Source organism: Anguilla anguilla, chromosome 12 (assembly GCF_013347855.1).
Source record: "Anguilla anguilla isolate fAngAng1 chromosome 12, fAngAng1.pri, whole genome shotgun sequence".
Classification (NCBI taxonomy): domain Eukaryota; kingdom Metazoa; phylum Chordata; class Actinopteri; order Anguilliformes; family Anguillidae; genus Anguilla; species Anguilla anguilla.
In genome coordinates this window covers 6119031-6136067 of record NC_049212.1, presented here as the reverse complement: position 1 = coordinate 6136067, position 17037 = coordinate 6119031, and positions in this window count along the sequence as shown.

The following is a 17037-nucleotide window of genomic DNA, read 5'->3' as shown; positions in this document are numbered from 1 at the left end:
GTGGTGTTCATTAAGATCTTCTGGTTAAATACAAGAGTATTGGGACAGTGACACAATATTTGTTGTTTTGGCTCTGTACTCTGATTTAAAATAAAATAATGAAAATGAGGGTAAAGTGCGGACTGTCAGCTTTAATTTGACAGCATTAGTTTTGTGTTTGCTAAAAAAAAAAGTACAATAAAAAACTGTAGAGGAAGGAATAAAATCTTATGGACAGATGAGATGAGTAATAACCTGTATTGAAGTGATGGAGAGAGGAAAGTGTTGAGAAAGAAAGTGAAACATGGTGGAGGTAATGTAGCTTGAGCATGTATGGCTGCCACTGTAACTGGCTCACTTGTCTTCACTGATGATGTGACTGCTGATGGCAGCAGCAGGATGAATTCTGAAGTGAACGCAAACATCTTATCTGCTCAGATCCAATCAAATACCTGAAAACTCACCTTGCAGGATAATGACTCCAAACATACTGCTGAAGCAAGCAAACAGTTTGCCAATATGCTGTGAAAATATGTATTTGTTTCTTTTTCAATCATCCCTGAGTAAAATGTGCACACAGACCAAAATATACTCTTGTGTGAAAATATGAAGATGGTAGTGTTGAATGCTTGTTATTATATGGTTTACACTGAAAGCTTTTGCTTTTCCATTTTTACCCAGCATGTAATTTCAAAGACAGGAATGTGTATTTCCAGGAAGCACAATAGTAAATATAAATGTCCCATATCAAATACAAAAGCTTGTTGTCAGAACTTTTCCATTTATTGAGGGAGACATTGGGTATAATTTAAGTGGTTCTAAGGAGTTAAAGCTGGCAGAAATGCTATCTCAAATCCTCCAAAGCTCCCCATAATGTACAGACACTGCCTGTGTGTATTTATAGGACTAAGCACCATGTGAAAAACACTGTTATGCAATGCCAAACTGTACATTTTTCACCAAGGGATTCCAGAGAGAATAAAAAAAAAAAATCTGTTTTTTGTTTTTTAAATCGCCAGTTCTTTTCCACATTATGAAGGACTACAAGCACCAGAATGCCCATCCTCAGATTCTGTTAAACACCATGAAGGACTGCAAGGACAGTAACACAGTTAAGATACTGATTTATTGCCAGCTTAATTCTGATGCTGATCTTAATGAGGGTAGAGTGCAAACAGCAAGCAAAATAAAATGTCACCCCAAACAGGAAATAAGCAGTTCCGGGTCAAATATGTGTTTGTTTTGGATTCAAATACCTTTCTGTGCTCTATTGATCTTTCCTGGTGTAATTGGTCCTGCCAATATGACCAGAAGGCGAGGTTTACACTTTTTGAGAGTATTTCATACTCTTTCAAATACACCAGACAAGATCAGTAAGGCGTAAAAAAATATTTGAATCCATGTATTTGACCCAGGTGTGGAAATAAGATTATAAGGTCTAACTACCTTCTAAAAAATGTGATTGAAGCTGGAGGATACTTGTCCTCACGAGTTGGGTTGGACTTTTAAAGGTACTCTCGGTGTCGCAGGGAGTGGAAATGCATCTCGCTGCAGCAGCTCTAGAGAGGCAGTGTGATGTCTCATGACTAATTCAAAGTGTAAGGCGCGCTTGTGTAGTCGTCTGCGCTGCTCGACCACTTAGAGCCTAATCGGCGTGAGGCTGATTAACGGTCGCTGCCAGATGAGCTATAAATCAACGGGACGGAATGTGTTCCCCCAGTCATCTTCGATGGGAGGGAGCAGGAACGGGCGCATAATGGTCTGACGGTTTAGCGGTTTTGAGGTTGAATGAGGATCAGGGCTAGCCAGCTTGAGGGGGGTGGACTGCGACCGTAAAACATGTATACAGCTATCCTGCCATACCCACAGGCTAGGAAGAGTAAAGGGGAAGACTGGGGTCATAAAACACCAGACTAGTTATGCTGTTCCTTTCCTCACACAGAGTTGGGGGAAGGCTGACTTTCCATCAGCCACGGACGCGGAAGTTTCTGCACAGCCCAACATCCTCATCGGAAACCCCCATAGAGTTCGCTGGATGTGTTTTTCTGTCAATGTTGTGCTTTCAGATGGGATTATTGTTATTCTAGCCATTTAATCTAAGCATTTGTCTATAGTCTGTGTTTTGCTTAACAGTAGGAACCTGCATTCATCATTGAAAAATGTTGTGCATAGCCTACTGATGCAATGACATATCCTAACTCTGGATATACCTAAGAATACACTCATCTCATGATTCGATATGATACACGGTATAGAGTTCACGATTTGATACACTCACAATATTTTTAACAATGTTTTGAATGGAAAAAAATATGACCGTTGAAGATTCCTTCTTTATTCCTGAGTCATGTGCAAAACTATCTTTTCAAGTTTAGCCATTTCTTTATTTTGTAAACAAAAATGTAGATTTCACTGCAAATGCAGATGATAAAATATGTTAAATGAAATAAAACTAATTAGGTTTTGAAAGCAGATGCAATGTTTAAAAAAAAAAAAAAAAAAAAAAACTAGATTGTAATATAACGAAACTAAAATGTCTAAGCAAGAATATTCTCATTACAATAAAGTGCAAATGTCCCAGTTTGGTTGGAGTAGTATTCTCTGAGTACCTCAGTTGACCAGTGGCTGCAAAACTTAATTTAAATTAAACAAAAGCCTCCAATGACTAGAGATGGATTTTCTATTTCTAGCATAGTCTAGACAAGGGCATGTTTTTTTTCTTCAAGAAAATCCAAAGGTGGTCATTTTCAGGCAGCAGCTGAGGTCTTCGAGAAAGATGAAAAACACGCTCAATTAATTTGGACTGAAGTATCTGGAACTGTGAGGTATGCTTTTGCCAGAGGGACACGCTTAGAATAAATGAAAATTATATTTTCGCCTCTTCAGAGGACAGCTGGAAAGCAGGGGGGGGGGTGGGGGGGAATCACATTCCTGCTATCTATGGGATTGTACAGAGAAGAACCTTGGTTAACCATTGCTCGGCCATTTGCCTCTCGGTTTAAGCGACCAGTATTGGTTCAGTCATGTACCAGCTGCCGTACGCAAGTCACAAGTGCTCAGAGTCTATGTGCAACTTTACCAAATGTGAATAATTTTGTTGCATCCGAAACAGTCAGTGGTGGAATTAGAAGCTTCTGAACAATCAGAAGAAGTCACGTATCAAGTGGTATCCAGATGCGTTTGAGTGGGGCTCCTGTTTACGGTGTGGAGATACTGGCTGTCGCCAAACGTTTGGCAAAACGTCTCAGTGACGGGCGAAAAGCAGGGATTCTTTTATCCCGAAGGTTCGCTGCAATAGCCCACATAATGAGTAAAAAGGACATTACAGGGCATCCTAGGGTAAAACTTGTCCTGTGAATCGTCACGTTTTTTGATCCAAAATTTCTGCCACGATATCTCATTACACACCTAATCCTAACATATCATAAGTAACCTACAGGCAAGAGTACAGTAGCATGCAGCATATGTTAACAGATGTGATGCTTTATTGCCACATATTTGATTGTCCACGATGCATTTTACAGTTTTTCATTAAAAATGACAGTGTCCACAGGTTGCTCTGCGAGTCAGTCCGCCTCCTGGCTGGTGGAGAGCAGACAGCCTATTAACCTGGCCACAGGAACAAATGGTCTGAAAAAAGCTCAGGCACAGAGCAGCTCTGCTTCGACGGTCGACGGAAAGGCGGCGGTCTACCTCTGAGTAGTCCGCGTTGCCGCGGCGAAGCTCAGTGATGTCAGTTAGCAGGTGAGCATCCACTACAAGATGTGACATCACCCCCCGAGAAGCAATAAGAGGATGATTAGTGCTTTTCGCTGGGGAAGATTGGTCTTGAGCTCAGCAGGATAATCATATCCCTTGTTGTATGGAACAGGCGTGGGGTTGAAACCTGCAGTAGACCTTTCCGCATATTACCTAGCCACTGGAGTTGGAGAGGTACTATACACAGTGGCCTTTATGCTGTTTTCTACCCATCAATTTTGCTGGAATGTTTCATATTTGAGTTTTAGGTCTATTATGAGATTGGACGTACTGTATGCTTAAAAATTTTGTGCTTTTGGGTGGGGGTTGACTACGGCGTTCCCAAACCTGTTCAGATGTCTGGTTTTCGTGGGGAGATTTCAGAGATGGAGCTGATGTGTAGTTTCATTGACAAAATGAATCTCAGAGACAGCTGGGTATTTTGTCAGCAAGGACATCAATGCGCACGCCAAAATACATGCAGATCCGTTGCTTCTCAGAAACAAGAAGAAAAACTCAGATGCAGAATCTTTCTGCAGCTCATGGATTATGCAGTTTACTTGTAGCGGGCAGGACACGCACCCGCTTTGTAGAGGTAAATGTAATGCTGCCTCGCCTTGGATGATTGAAACAGTGAAAGGATCTGAGGTGGAGTTGCCAGATGGTTTTCAAATTATTTGTACAGGTCTGGTTTGTTGTCCTGAATGGACAATGCAATGTCCATTCTGAGTAATTGAAAAAAATGATGGTAAGTTTCTCTCTGATACAGTGGCAACCTGAAGTCTACAACGTACGCTCCACTTACTTTAGTTGACTGGGCCTCGCATAAACCCAAAATCACACATTTAGGTTGATTGCAATGATACTTCAGAGTATGATATAAATCTATAGGCTAATATGGACGCACAGACCTGCAGTGTTATAGTGCAATATGTCCTGCAAGGAGCCATTTTTGAATATACAAATTTCACCGGCTCCATAATACCAAATTATATGAAATTTGACAAGAACCCTCAGACAGCTTCCATGTACCTGTCCTGAGAAGCACAACCCCTCAGTCCAAGTTCACATAAAATCATGGCAAAGATCTTTGACCACACCTCCTTTAAATCAACCTCTGTTCAAATTTTTGAAATGTACAAACTGATGAGGGACACGTGTTTGAAATTTTGTGGCACTACCACCCCAGCTGGCGCTACAGCACCACTTCAAAATAGCAATGGATGGTATTTGGATTTGTGGATATGACAAAGTACCTCCAATGTGCTACGGCTTATACTTGGTGCTAGGCTCCCAACATCGCTGCTTGCAGCTATATTGTGTTTTTTTTTTTTTTTTGGTGACTCAGCTGATTGATCATTTTACTGATGCTTAATCTGCCCAGTGGGAGGCCTGCACATGATACTAATGGCTCTTTTAAGCATGATTTGCCGTTGCTTCCTTTGGGACTTTTCTGGCTTCCACGGTATTGGCACTGTTGTTATATGTAATGTTGAAGAGGAAAAATAATTATTGAACGTAAGCATATTGGTTAGCTTATGAAAAGAATAAGATAAAACCCCAAAGGTAGAGACCGTGTAAATTTAATAAATATTCAGAACAGCGATGAAGTAAAAGGTTTTATACAAGTAAATACATGCCCTACAGCACAGCAATACATCCATCACAGTCAATGTATAGTGTGCGAAATAATAAAAAGTATATTTTAGTAGTTGTTTACAAGTCAAATGTTTAAAATAGATTGTGAAAAACTGTTGATTTGAACCATTTAACAAATTCAGTCATTAATTTAATTAACCTCAAATTCACATATTAGCGTCACCGTGTCCTCAATTAACATTTGCCTTGTAGTTCTATTTCACTTTATGTGTGACAGATAATTGCATTTCATTCACACAAACAAAATATGGCTTGGTCAGAAATCACGCCGTATTAAATACTCATTAAAATAAATGTATGATTTTTTTTAATGAAGAATGCTTTCAGGCTTTAAAGTCAAGGTGTTCAGAGCACACTGAATACCTTCAGCCCACTGAGTCATTAACATTCACTCACTCCCTTTCTCCTTGAGCACTTATTCATCCATAAAGAAATGTTTCAGACCGTGACCGAAACCTTGATACCGTTAGGCTCGTGGCGAGCGTATTAGCAGTTTTGTTTCAGACCATTGCATTGGCAGCTCCAGCAGGGCTTTTACAGTGAGAGTCGGTTATGCTTTAACGACCATAACTGTAAACACATTCCACCTGCTGCTGATGGCGCATCCTGTACTAACAACCGCCCAGCAAATATCTAAATCTATCCAGCTCTTTATGTGGTGTCCTGGCTTCTGTTACATTCCAAAAGTCACTGAATCACCAGTTGTAAACTTTTGAAAATACCACCAAGTTTATTTGTTTTATTCCACCTGCCCCCCACCCCCCCTGCCCCATTTGATTGTAGTCAGTGGAATGCCATTGTGATACCAGCAGAAAGCATAAGTATATTCCAGCCATTGCATTAGGAGGGTCATATTACACATGTTATTGGTTTCTGGATGGCTCTCCACATCTTTGAGGTGAACAGCATTTCGCTTTCAAATAAAGCACTTAGCCAGGAGCAAAATTCTATTGCCGTACTAAATTAAAGATTGAGAGTGCGTTGCCAGTGAATGTGGAGTCTGTTAAAATCACTTCAGCTAGTTTTCTATTAGAGGCAGTTTATTATTATTGTCTTTTTTGTTTTCATGTATAATGGGCAACCGAGAAGGACAAGAATGTATTTTGAAACTCTGCTGTGCAATCCCTCCAGCAAAAAGACAGAAAACAGCATAGAGACGATAGTATGAACATCCCATCCTATATACAGTTGGCTCCATGATGTTTGGGAGAAAGACATTTTTTTCTCTTGATTTGACTCTGCACTCCACAATTTTAGATTTGTTATCAAACTATTCACATGTGGTTAAAGTGCAGATTTTATTGATGGGTATTTTGATACTTTTTTGGTTTCACCATGTAGAAATTACAGCATTTCTTAGACACAGTCCCTGTGTATCAGGGCATCATAATGTTTGGGACAAAAGGCTTCACCGGGGTTACCGATTAGTCAGTTGTGTTCAACTGCTTATTTGGGGCAGGTTTAAAAGAGCTTTTGAAGTCTGCCCTTTGGCTGCTACTTTGTAGTTAAAAGTAAATATTGGCTATAGTTTGGGAGGTGTCTCAGTTTAAAACGAAATGGGGAAGAATCTGAGGAAACCCCCCTTCCCCAAACCTTGTCGTTTACCGTGTAAACAGTTTTTTTGGCCGTAATACACAAAGCCAATTTAGTGAAAACCGCTACAAGACTCGCATGCCAACCATCAAGCATGATTTTGGGCTGTTTTGAAGCCACAGGACCTGGCCACCTCACAATCATTGAGCCCACCATGAATATGCGAGACCATCTGTCCGACAGCTTAAGCTTGCCCGAAAGTGGATCATGCAACAGCACAACGATCCTAAGCACACCAGTGACTCTACGATTGAATTCCTGATAAAGAAAAGAGCCGGGGTCCTGGAATGGCCAAGTCAAAGCCAGACCTCAACGAAATTGAAATGTTGTGGTAGGACCCAAGAGTATGTTAACAAATACCCTCAAACAGCTGGAGGTATAAGCATCATGTTCCTCAGGCCAAACAGTATTTTTTGGCCAATTTTTCCACTCAATTTTAACTATCTGTGTACAAAATATTTTATGTTGTGTGGCACAACTCACCATAAACATATGGACTGCATAAGACATAACAAGTCTCTCGATGTGATAAGTAATCATTCATGTATTAAGGTAACTATACCATGAAATTATGATCTATTTTGTCAAGAAAATGGTGTAACTGTATTGAAGGGATTAATATAATGAGGGGAAAAAAACCTAGAGGTATCAGATATCTGTATCTGTAGCACAGATCATCTTTGTTCTTTACAATTGAGTCATTAAGTATTTGAAATGAATTAAATTAGGCACACCTTATCAAGTGGAATTTTGAAAAGGTGACACAATTTCCCCCTCGTGACAAGATAAAAATGTAATGGGGGAAATTCTCCAGAGCCTGGTAATGGGACACATAGTGTTCATGCTTTAAATATATATGCTTTTCTATTGTTAACTGCCAACTCCATAAACCCTGTGCCAAAGATAAATTTATGCAATGTGCTCTGTCCCCAGACACGGGTGGTACATTTTTCACTTTTGATATTGTTTATTTGCACCATTGAAATTATATATTGATTTTTTTATTTATTTCATTTTTTATTCAAAATGAAATATTGTGAGATAAATTTCAGTTTCATACAGTTTGAGCCATCTGGTTTGGTCGGACCACTCATAAATTTTACTTGTTGGCTAAAAAGATAATAGGCTACTATTTTATCTTGAAAGACAGGTAATAAAAACCAACAGATAATAAAGAATTACATGTTGAATGTAATCATAATTCAAAGGTAGTCAGACTATTATGTATGGTTTCTGAGATTTTAGTGAAGTAAAGGAGCTATCTAATTGGTAGATATGAGCTGCTTTCACAGGAGATTGTTCAGTCAGATGAATATGGAGAAGAGTGCTGATAAATTCAGAGGAAGGGGTTTTGTGAAGATCTCCCTTTCTGTCTGACACATCTGGCTTAGACAATACATTTCAACAAAATGGCAAGAAAATAAGAATTTATTTTCTATAGACCTATGAAGACAGTTATGTAGAGAGATGGGGAGGTCTTAATTGTTGGGGGAATATGTTTATAGTTATGTTCTTGAGTGATGAAATTAGATTGTTGGCTCGATTAGGCTGGTGTTGATTGTTTGGCAACATACAGTATTGCAACAAGTTAAAGTATGTAATTGGCAGACCTGGGACAAATACGTATTTGTTTTGGATTTAAATACTTTTCTGTGCTCTATTGATCTTCCCTGGTGTAACTGAGCCTGCCAATGTGACCAGAAGGCTGGGTTTTCACTTTGTTAGCATTTTTCATTGGTTCCAATACAACAGACAAGATCAGTAAAGCATAGAAAAGTATTTGAATCCAAAACAAATACATTACATTACATTACATTCATTTGGCAGACGCTTTTATCCAAAGCGACGTACAAAAAGTGCATTTCATGGTCATAGACAACTGCTAAACACAGGTTCAGTAAGGTACAATACTTATTTTGTACAGCTAGTTCTAGCCAAGAACACAGTTCACACAGTGAACACTATACTGACCTAACCTCTACAAAACAAACTAGGCAGAAGAATAAGCTACAGTATTAGGACAAATACAAATTACGAAGAAGTGCTGGAATGGGGCAACATGTAACAAGTGACATGAAAGGGTTTTTTTTTTTTTTTTTTTTAAAAAGAGTGAAATATACAGCGTGGTGGTGGTTAGTCTAGGTATAGTCTGAAGAGATGAGTCTTCAGGCCACATACTTGAAAGAAAATACATACTTGACCCAGGTCTGGTAATTGGCTCCATTATAAATGTGGCACAGAATCACCCTCACAACAACCTCTGCAACCAGATGCCCTGTTCAGTCCTGTTTCAGTTTTCAGACGTTCACGTGTTCACAGTGTTTTGATGCTCTTGCATGAGCCCTGAGTGCAGGCTGTTTTCCTAGCCTAGCGCCGGAACATTCAGCTTAACTAAGCAACGCACAGGAAGCTACTCCTGATGACCCGATAGGAAAGCAATTACATCTCCGGAGCCAGAATGGCGCTGCACGGGCTCTGAAAAGCCATTTTAAAATAAAATGATACGTTCTGAAGCACTGAGTGTCAAGTGAATTTTTCCATTTTGTTATTTCACACGCCGATAAAAGGCATACACGCTGCAATTTTCAGTATGCTTTACAAATCTACAATGTGGAGATCTTGCTCGAATCAGGAAAAAAAAAAAAAAAATCCCAACTGATCTGGCAGTTTCCACAGAGAGAAATGTCTTTGGAGGAAAAAGACTACCTCTGTAATGTGGATAATACGCTGGGGTGATTTGAGGACATATTGATCATTCAGTAATGTGCGGCATGTTTTTTTATGCCAAATCAATAAATCATGAAAATGTAAACATACATAAGCCCTGAGCCACGTCTACTACATAAATTGGACAAAACATGTACACATTTATCTGCTGTAGTGTTTTTGTTTGAAATGTAGCTTTTTGTCAGGTGATAAGTACTTATTTCTGTGATTATGAAAAAAAAAACTGAAATGATAACATTTGACATATACAATCGATAACATCAGAGTTCTGATAATGGCAGTCTCTTTTCTCAGCTGAGAGAGCAGCTCTAATATAAGAAAAATGCAGCTCACCCTTTTATAAACATTTTGCTGCACTGAACGTTCCTATTGCAACCGACAGGTTGATTGTGTTTGTAACTCTGAAGTACTGTGGTCAGCTACACACTTCATATCCTTTCAATATGTTACCACAGCACAAAACAAGTATAGCCCAATGTTCCCACCTCCACGACATGGTCACAAAACATGCAGCGAAAGTCCAAACTGACCTTCAAATTGAACAGTTCAACAGACAAAATTGTCGAAACGTAACCCTCACTGAGGTCATAAGTTGGCTGATAGTTACCTCTATCCCTTTCTTTTCTTTTTATATTTATTTACATTTCCCTCCTCATTTCCCTTTACTATAAAACAGACCCAAATCATGGGAAATCAGTACAGAAGGAACACTCAGAGAATGATTATAATTCTGGGTTTCCCACCTCTTGAGGTTTTCATAAGCAACAGTATAACAGGGCTCAGTTTGATCCCTTTAACATTTGGATGGTGGATATAAATTTAATCTCAATGAGAAGAATTTGATTTGATCATTTGAGGTGAGATTTTAAAAATATAAAAGTGAGCAATAAGCGAGTGGGAAGTAGGCCCACTAATGCACTTCCATTAAACTGTCATGTTTCTAGACGAAGCTTACATTTTATCACATTTTTTAGCAGCCCCGGTCAAATTGCATAGGCCTACTTTGCTGAGTTTCCAAGTGAAAAGAATTTAACACAATCTCTGCAGGAAACAAAATTAAACATTAAATATTTCTGTTTATTTAAATGTACAATGACTTGTGTTTGCTGAATTGAACAAATAAAAAGATAATTTGGTATAAACAAATCTTCCTGTTGGGAGCAGGAGAACATGCCAGATTGAGGACTAACTCGCTGCTGGACCCATACAGCATATATGGAGAGGGTGGGAGGGGCCAGGCGGAGAAGCCTAAGAAGTAACGGGAAACAGCCTCTACTGCACATGCTTGAGGGCAAAAGCCCATTGAATTCAGTGTGGAAACCCAAGGTGTTTTAACAACCAAAGAAAACTTAAGTCAATTTTTTTGTGATCATAAATTTTATTATGTGTGGCCGTTCGTGACAGTGACAAAGCAATAGGCGTTTTGGTCCAGACGTCTTGGGGAAATGTTTTTTAAAAAGTACATATTTCATCATATATTACTTGCCTTTTTGCTTTTAATATGAAATGTAACAACCGTTGATCGAGCTTCAAAATACCATCAGGAAAGTTTTATTTTGCCTTAAAAAGTCTGATATTCCCCATTCACTTTAATGGGAGCTCCAATGTTTTGCCCTCAGCATACGCTGTACAAGGCTTACTTCCGAGACTTTGCAAACTTAGGTTAGCTGAAGGCGTACTTGCCTGTCTAATTAAATATGCATCTCTATGGCTGGAACATGGTGACAGTATTTGCTATTTTTTTTTTATTTATTATTATTATTATTATTATTATTATTATTTTTATTATTATTAGTATTAGTATTAGCCTATTATTATTTTATCGAGTGTAAACCAGATTCATAACACTGGATAGCATTGGATGAACTCATAAATTATTTGGGGAGACAAAGTGTTAAAACAACACTTGTGAAGAAACCACTCTTATTTTTGTTGTTATTGATCATGTCCCAACTAAATTCAACACTGGCTGTTCAAGAAACAATAGCCGGGATAGAAATTTTATAGATCTTTATTTAAACGACCTGTACTTGGTTGAAAAAAGTGACTGAACTCCACTAATTACTTTGCGGAGAGTCGTCAAAAGAAAGAAACCAATGGAACTGACAATGGAAGTGAGCCATGATATTATTTTATCAATTCATGAAAAACTAACAAAACTGGATCTGTTTGACTCGCTCAAAAGGCAAAATGAACTATGGGGAATTAAAAACAATATATGCATCTTTAAAAACAACAAAAGGTGTGCTTTGTAATATATGAAACTAAAATGTCCACCAATTATATAATTTCACTACCCAGCATCGAGCAGGGTAGTGAAATGTTAAATTAGATTAAATTGAATTGGCGGCATTCTCCTCTCCCTCATCTCTCTAGCTAATGAAATAAACACCAACAGATTTATTTTCTTTTCCTCAAACATCCTATACATTTATTTGCTACATACTGCAAATGCCTCTGGATGCTTCTTAGAAGACAGTTTACTGTTGGTAAGTGCTGTCCACAAATGTAAGTTTGTGAAGATGCAGGATCCCATAGCCTGCTTGCCGTCCTCTCTACTAATAGCCTTTAGTTCTTCTTTTGGGATCTTTATTTGGATGCAGCAAATGTGCAAAATGCAAATAGGGGTTTCTCAATACATCAGCTGTGGAAGTTCACCACAGAACAACATTTGGCCATTTTGGTAGTTTTTTTTTGCTTTTGTTCTTTGTCGTCTTCTTCCTCTTTCAGTGTTTTTTTCCCCCACTGGGTGCAATGAAATGTTTTCCTCCAAGAAGGGGCATAGCCTTCACAATGACTTTGATTGACATATGACCGCAGTAGTCTATACTTTTGCCCTTGCTGTGAAAGAAAGTGATTACCTGTTGCTCTTGGGAGAGTGGTTCAGTCTCGGAGGGTTTGCCACCTTCACTCACTGCCATATATAACCGATGTTTGGTCTCCAGCCTGCTGATAATTAGGCTGTTCATGCGGGTGTACTGTTCCAGGTTAGCCACTCGACTTTCCAAGGGGGGTAATCCTCTCCTCCTTCTCATTTAGCATTTTCAGCTCCCAGACCTCTCTCTCAATCTGCATCATTATCATTTCCTGTTTCTTAGAGACAGCTGAAATCTCTGTTCGTTCAGGGAAATGGCTAGCTTTGCAATGTGGGTCAAGAAGAGTGGCAAGACCTTGCGCTCGAAAAGTGGGTGTGAAGCACCTCTGCAGCTGTTCACTCAGGCTCGTTGTCGGTCTCTTAGCTTCAAGGCTCAATCATTAGCATCAGCACCATGACCTCCATCTTGAAGCATTGACTGAAAACAACAGAGGACAGACCATGCACCAAAGGAATGACCTCAGAGATGGAGGAGCTATGTTTTGACAGTGTCATCACAGCCTCCTCAAAAGGATCAAGGACAGCTATTATGTCCACCCTCCACTCATCTGGATAGGTCTCTGTGGCTGCTTTGCCACCTCCCAAGTCCGTCGACTGTCGACTCATTAGTTGGACATTATTTCCAGCAGCCGAGCACAGCGCATAGCTGCTGCAGTTCCACCGCGTTTTGATGTCGGTGATAAGGGTCTGCCATAGGGAGATTGAGCTGTAACTGTAAGTCATGCAATCTGTGCCCTGCCCTGCTTGTTCTATAAATGAAGCCTGATACGCTGCAGGCTTTAGCAAGCAGGCCATTCGCCACTCTGTGAAGCACTAGTGACTGTCACCACCATTTTGTATGCCCGTATCACTTTTCCAGCACAGCATTAGTCATATTTGTCGCATTGTCAGAGTCCACAAAAGCCACCGGGAGCTCTTTCTTCAGCGCTGTCTCCCTTGCCGGCATTTTACTTCAGAAGCAATCCAAGATGTTATGTGGCGTGTGTACTATATCAAAAGCGCCTGCATTTAGCAAGGCAGAAGAGCACCGATAAGACCCAGAGGGGGAAGGCGGTGGCTTGTGCTCACACCAGTGAGCAGTCATGCAGATTTAGACATCTGCGCTGTTTTTACTGGTTCAGAGATATTTAGTGCAGTTTATTATGCCCCGCCCCCGCGGTGACATCACACACCCATTCAGCTCTTATTTTGCTCATATAGCTCTGACATTACTGCTCTGCTGAAGTGGGTTTGTTATGGTTTTTTCGTATGGCAGCTGTATGTAGTTTATGGCTGCCCTGAACCCTCCAATTTCCACCACTGAGGAAGGCTTGAGTTCTTTACATATACTCTGCTCTGTGAGATTTTTATCCCTTGGATGATTGTCTAGAAAGGGAGTCTTAGCATGGATAGCTGATGAAATGGGTGACGAGCAGCCCTTGTTCACAGAGCCACATACAGTTGCATGTATATAGTACGGCTTGCTGAGGGACAGTTTGGACTAGCTGAGGGCGTGTCTGAGTCTGAGCCGCCAATCACTGTCTGAGGAAGCTTAACACATTGGTAAAGGCGCAGGCGGTTGTGCATGGAGGTTGTTTTTGAGGGATCTCCTTCGCACGCTGTGAAATTCTCAGACACAGAAGATCTTCCATTTCAAGGGTTGATCACCATTACTGTCACCATCAGTAGACCTAAGTGTAGGAGAGCATATCGGGGGTGAACGTCAAAGAAAAGGCTCATCCTCCTCACTGTCATGCAAATGGTTAACTGAGCTGCAGTTTCCCTCAGCATCAATATAGCTGTCAGGCTGCCAGTATCAATGCTGTTAGACACCAATGAGTCGTGGCCCATTGAAGGAGCAGGGGGCAGAAGCAGGGACCGAAATGAATCAACATTTTCATGCTGGAGGGGGACTTTTACCAAGTCAGCAACAATAGCATATAAAAACAAATTCAAAGTCACAACAGCTAGTGTAGGCTCAAGGCAATTAGCCAGGTAGATAGTGAGCTGACAGGAGGGAAGATGAGACCCTTGCTTTTAGCAAATGGTACAAAACATGATACACCAGCAACTGCCTGTAGACATTTAGCAAGCTATAGTCTACATATTAACATAACTGCAAGCTGAGGCAATTAAGCCAGTCAGCTAATATTGAGATCTGGGAACTCTGCGGGCAATTGTGAACGGAAGTCACTCATGTTTGTGGAACCAGCTTGAGATGATGCAAGCTATATAGCATGGTTTGTTATCCTGCTGGAAATATACATTTGAAAAAAGGTAGATTATGCACATAAAGGGATGCACATGGCCAGCAACAATGCTTAGGTCTGCTAATCAATGGATTCATGCTGTTTACACCAAAGTCTGACTCTATCATCTGCATTAAGCAGCAGAAATCCAGATTCACCAGACCTGGGGACGTTTTTCCGATCTTCAGTCATCCTGGTTTGGAGATCACGTGCCCACTGCAGCCTTATTTTCCTGTTCTTAGCAGACAAGAGTGGAACCCCGCGTGGTCTTCTGCTGCTGTAGCCAATCCACTACAAGGTTCAATGTGCTGTGCATTCAGAGATGACCTAATGCACACCGTTGTTGTAAACAGCTGTTATTTGAGCATTTGTGACCTTTCTATTAGCTTGGACAAGTCTGCCTATTCTCCTCTAACCTCTCATTAACAGCCACAGTGTTGTTCTCAGTGTTCTCAGCCACAGAACTGCCACTCACCGGACATTTTCTGTTTATTGCACCATTCCCTGGAAACTCTGCACTTCAACCACATGTGAATTGTTTGAGTCCAAACATTTATATGTCTCACTGTATATATATATATATATATATATATATATATATATATATATATATGTGAATGTATTTTAAGGCCAGTTTCCATGTCAATGCTGATAAAATCTAAATGTTTTCCCCGGACTATTGGGGAACGTACAGTTTTTATTTCGTGCTTTCAGTTTTATTTTCAGTCTCTATTATAAGACAGCAGGTTGTTCTCCATTCAGGTTGATAAAAGTTTTATGAGTGCATCTCTTCGTGTTTAGTTTTCTCACAGTGTGATTAAATGTTAATGCGCGGGGCCACGGTACACATTGAAAACCTAACGTGCGGTAGGTGAGTTTGTGCATGAATGTCAGATGCCTGCTTTCGGAAAAGAGATTAGGCATGTCAGGTCTGTTCTGTTTAAGTCCTGAGATAAGGGGACAAGGCATATATTCTAATCTGAGGTCGGTTAAATGGATGACATTAAATGGATAGAATTGTTTGTTTTTTTTTTTTACATTAGACATCAGTTCAGGCTGTCAGTTTTGCATGCGTGTGGACATCATGGGAAATGTGCGTGTTCAAGTTTTTCTTCATCTGTACGTATGTCAGGCGAGGTAATTATTTATTATTATGTTGGTACTCCTTATGTCTTCATGCATTTAATTTTTTTACAAAATAGTATCGGTTTTATTGTTTTCAAATTTTTCTCAATGAATAATTTAGGGTGGTAAAACCTAAAGAGAAACAAAACTGAATTTTACATGCACAAACCATCAAAGACATCTGGCCTCCTCATAATATTCTTTTTTCAATGGAAATCAGTTAGGCCTTCATTACAGCGGTTTGGATAAAAAAAAGTTCAATATCAACATTCAGAAAACATCTGCACTCAACATTTTCAGCTAAGATGATTCAAATGTTTCTGCATATTGCCTTCGTCTGTGAAATGTTAAAATTGATTAGATAATGCAATTCACTTTAGCAGTTGGGCAGTTATTATGATGGATTGCCCATTGCCATCAATATGGTTTTATTTAGCTTTCTCCAGGAAGAAGAAAAAAAAAAACAACAGACGAAAAACAAAAAAACGGTGTATATTTGACTACAATAATTAGACAATTAACTCTAATTAACGTGAACACCGGTGGTCATGAATTGAATTTGGTATACCAAACTACAATCAACACACAACACCTTCAGTTGATGAAGGGAATTTCCCCAGCCATTGGAACCTTTTAGCCTCATTTTAACTAAAAGGACTGAGGGTGGATCTCTTCTGAATGTAACCTTGTAATATAAGAGGCTTTGAGAATATTCAGTGGGTGCCTATAAGAGGAAACCCTAACAGTCTTGGTTGAAAGTAATGGATTTTCTGCTCATCAATTCAAATTGTATTAAGTTTAGTGTTCTCTCACCCTAGTCTAGTGTAGTGTTCCTTCTGCAGTGTACCTTCATCTTACTGTTCGTCCAGTCATGGCCATCCTGCTCCAAAAGCCAGAGAGGACATGACTGGTGTATCTGACAGCAGATCCATTGTACTTTCTGGCTATTTTATTGTCAACTGAACATGGTTTGACTTTTGTTATTTTTTGCAATTCATTCCAATCCCCTTGATTCAGTCAAGGACACGTAGCCAGATTTCATATATATATTCTATTTAATCTAACCGGATTACTTTGCTTAAATCAAACCTTAAAAGTTTTACAACTGAAAAA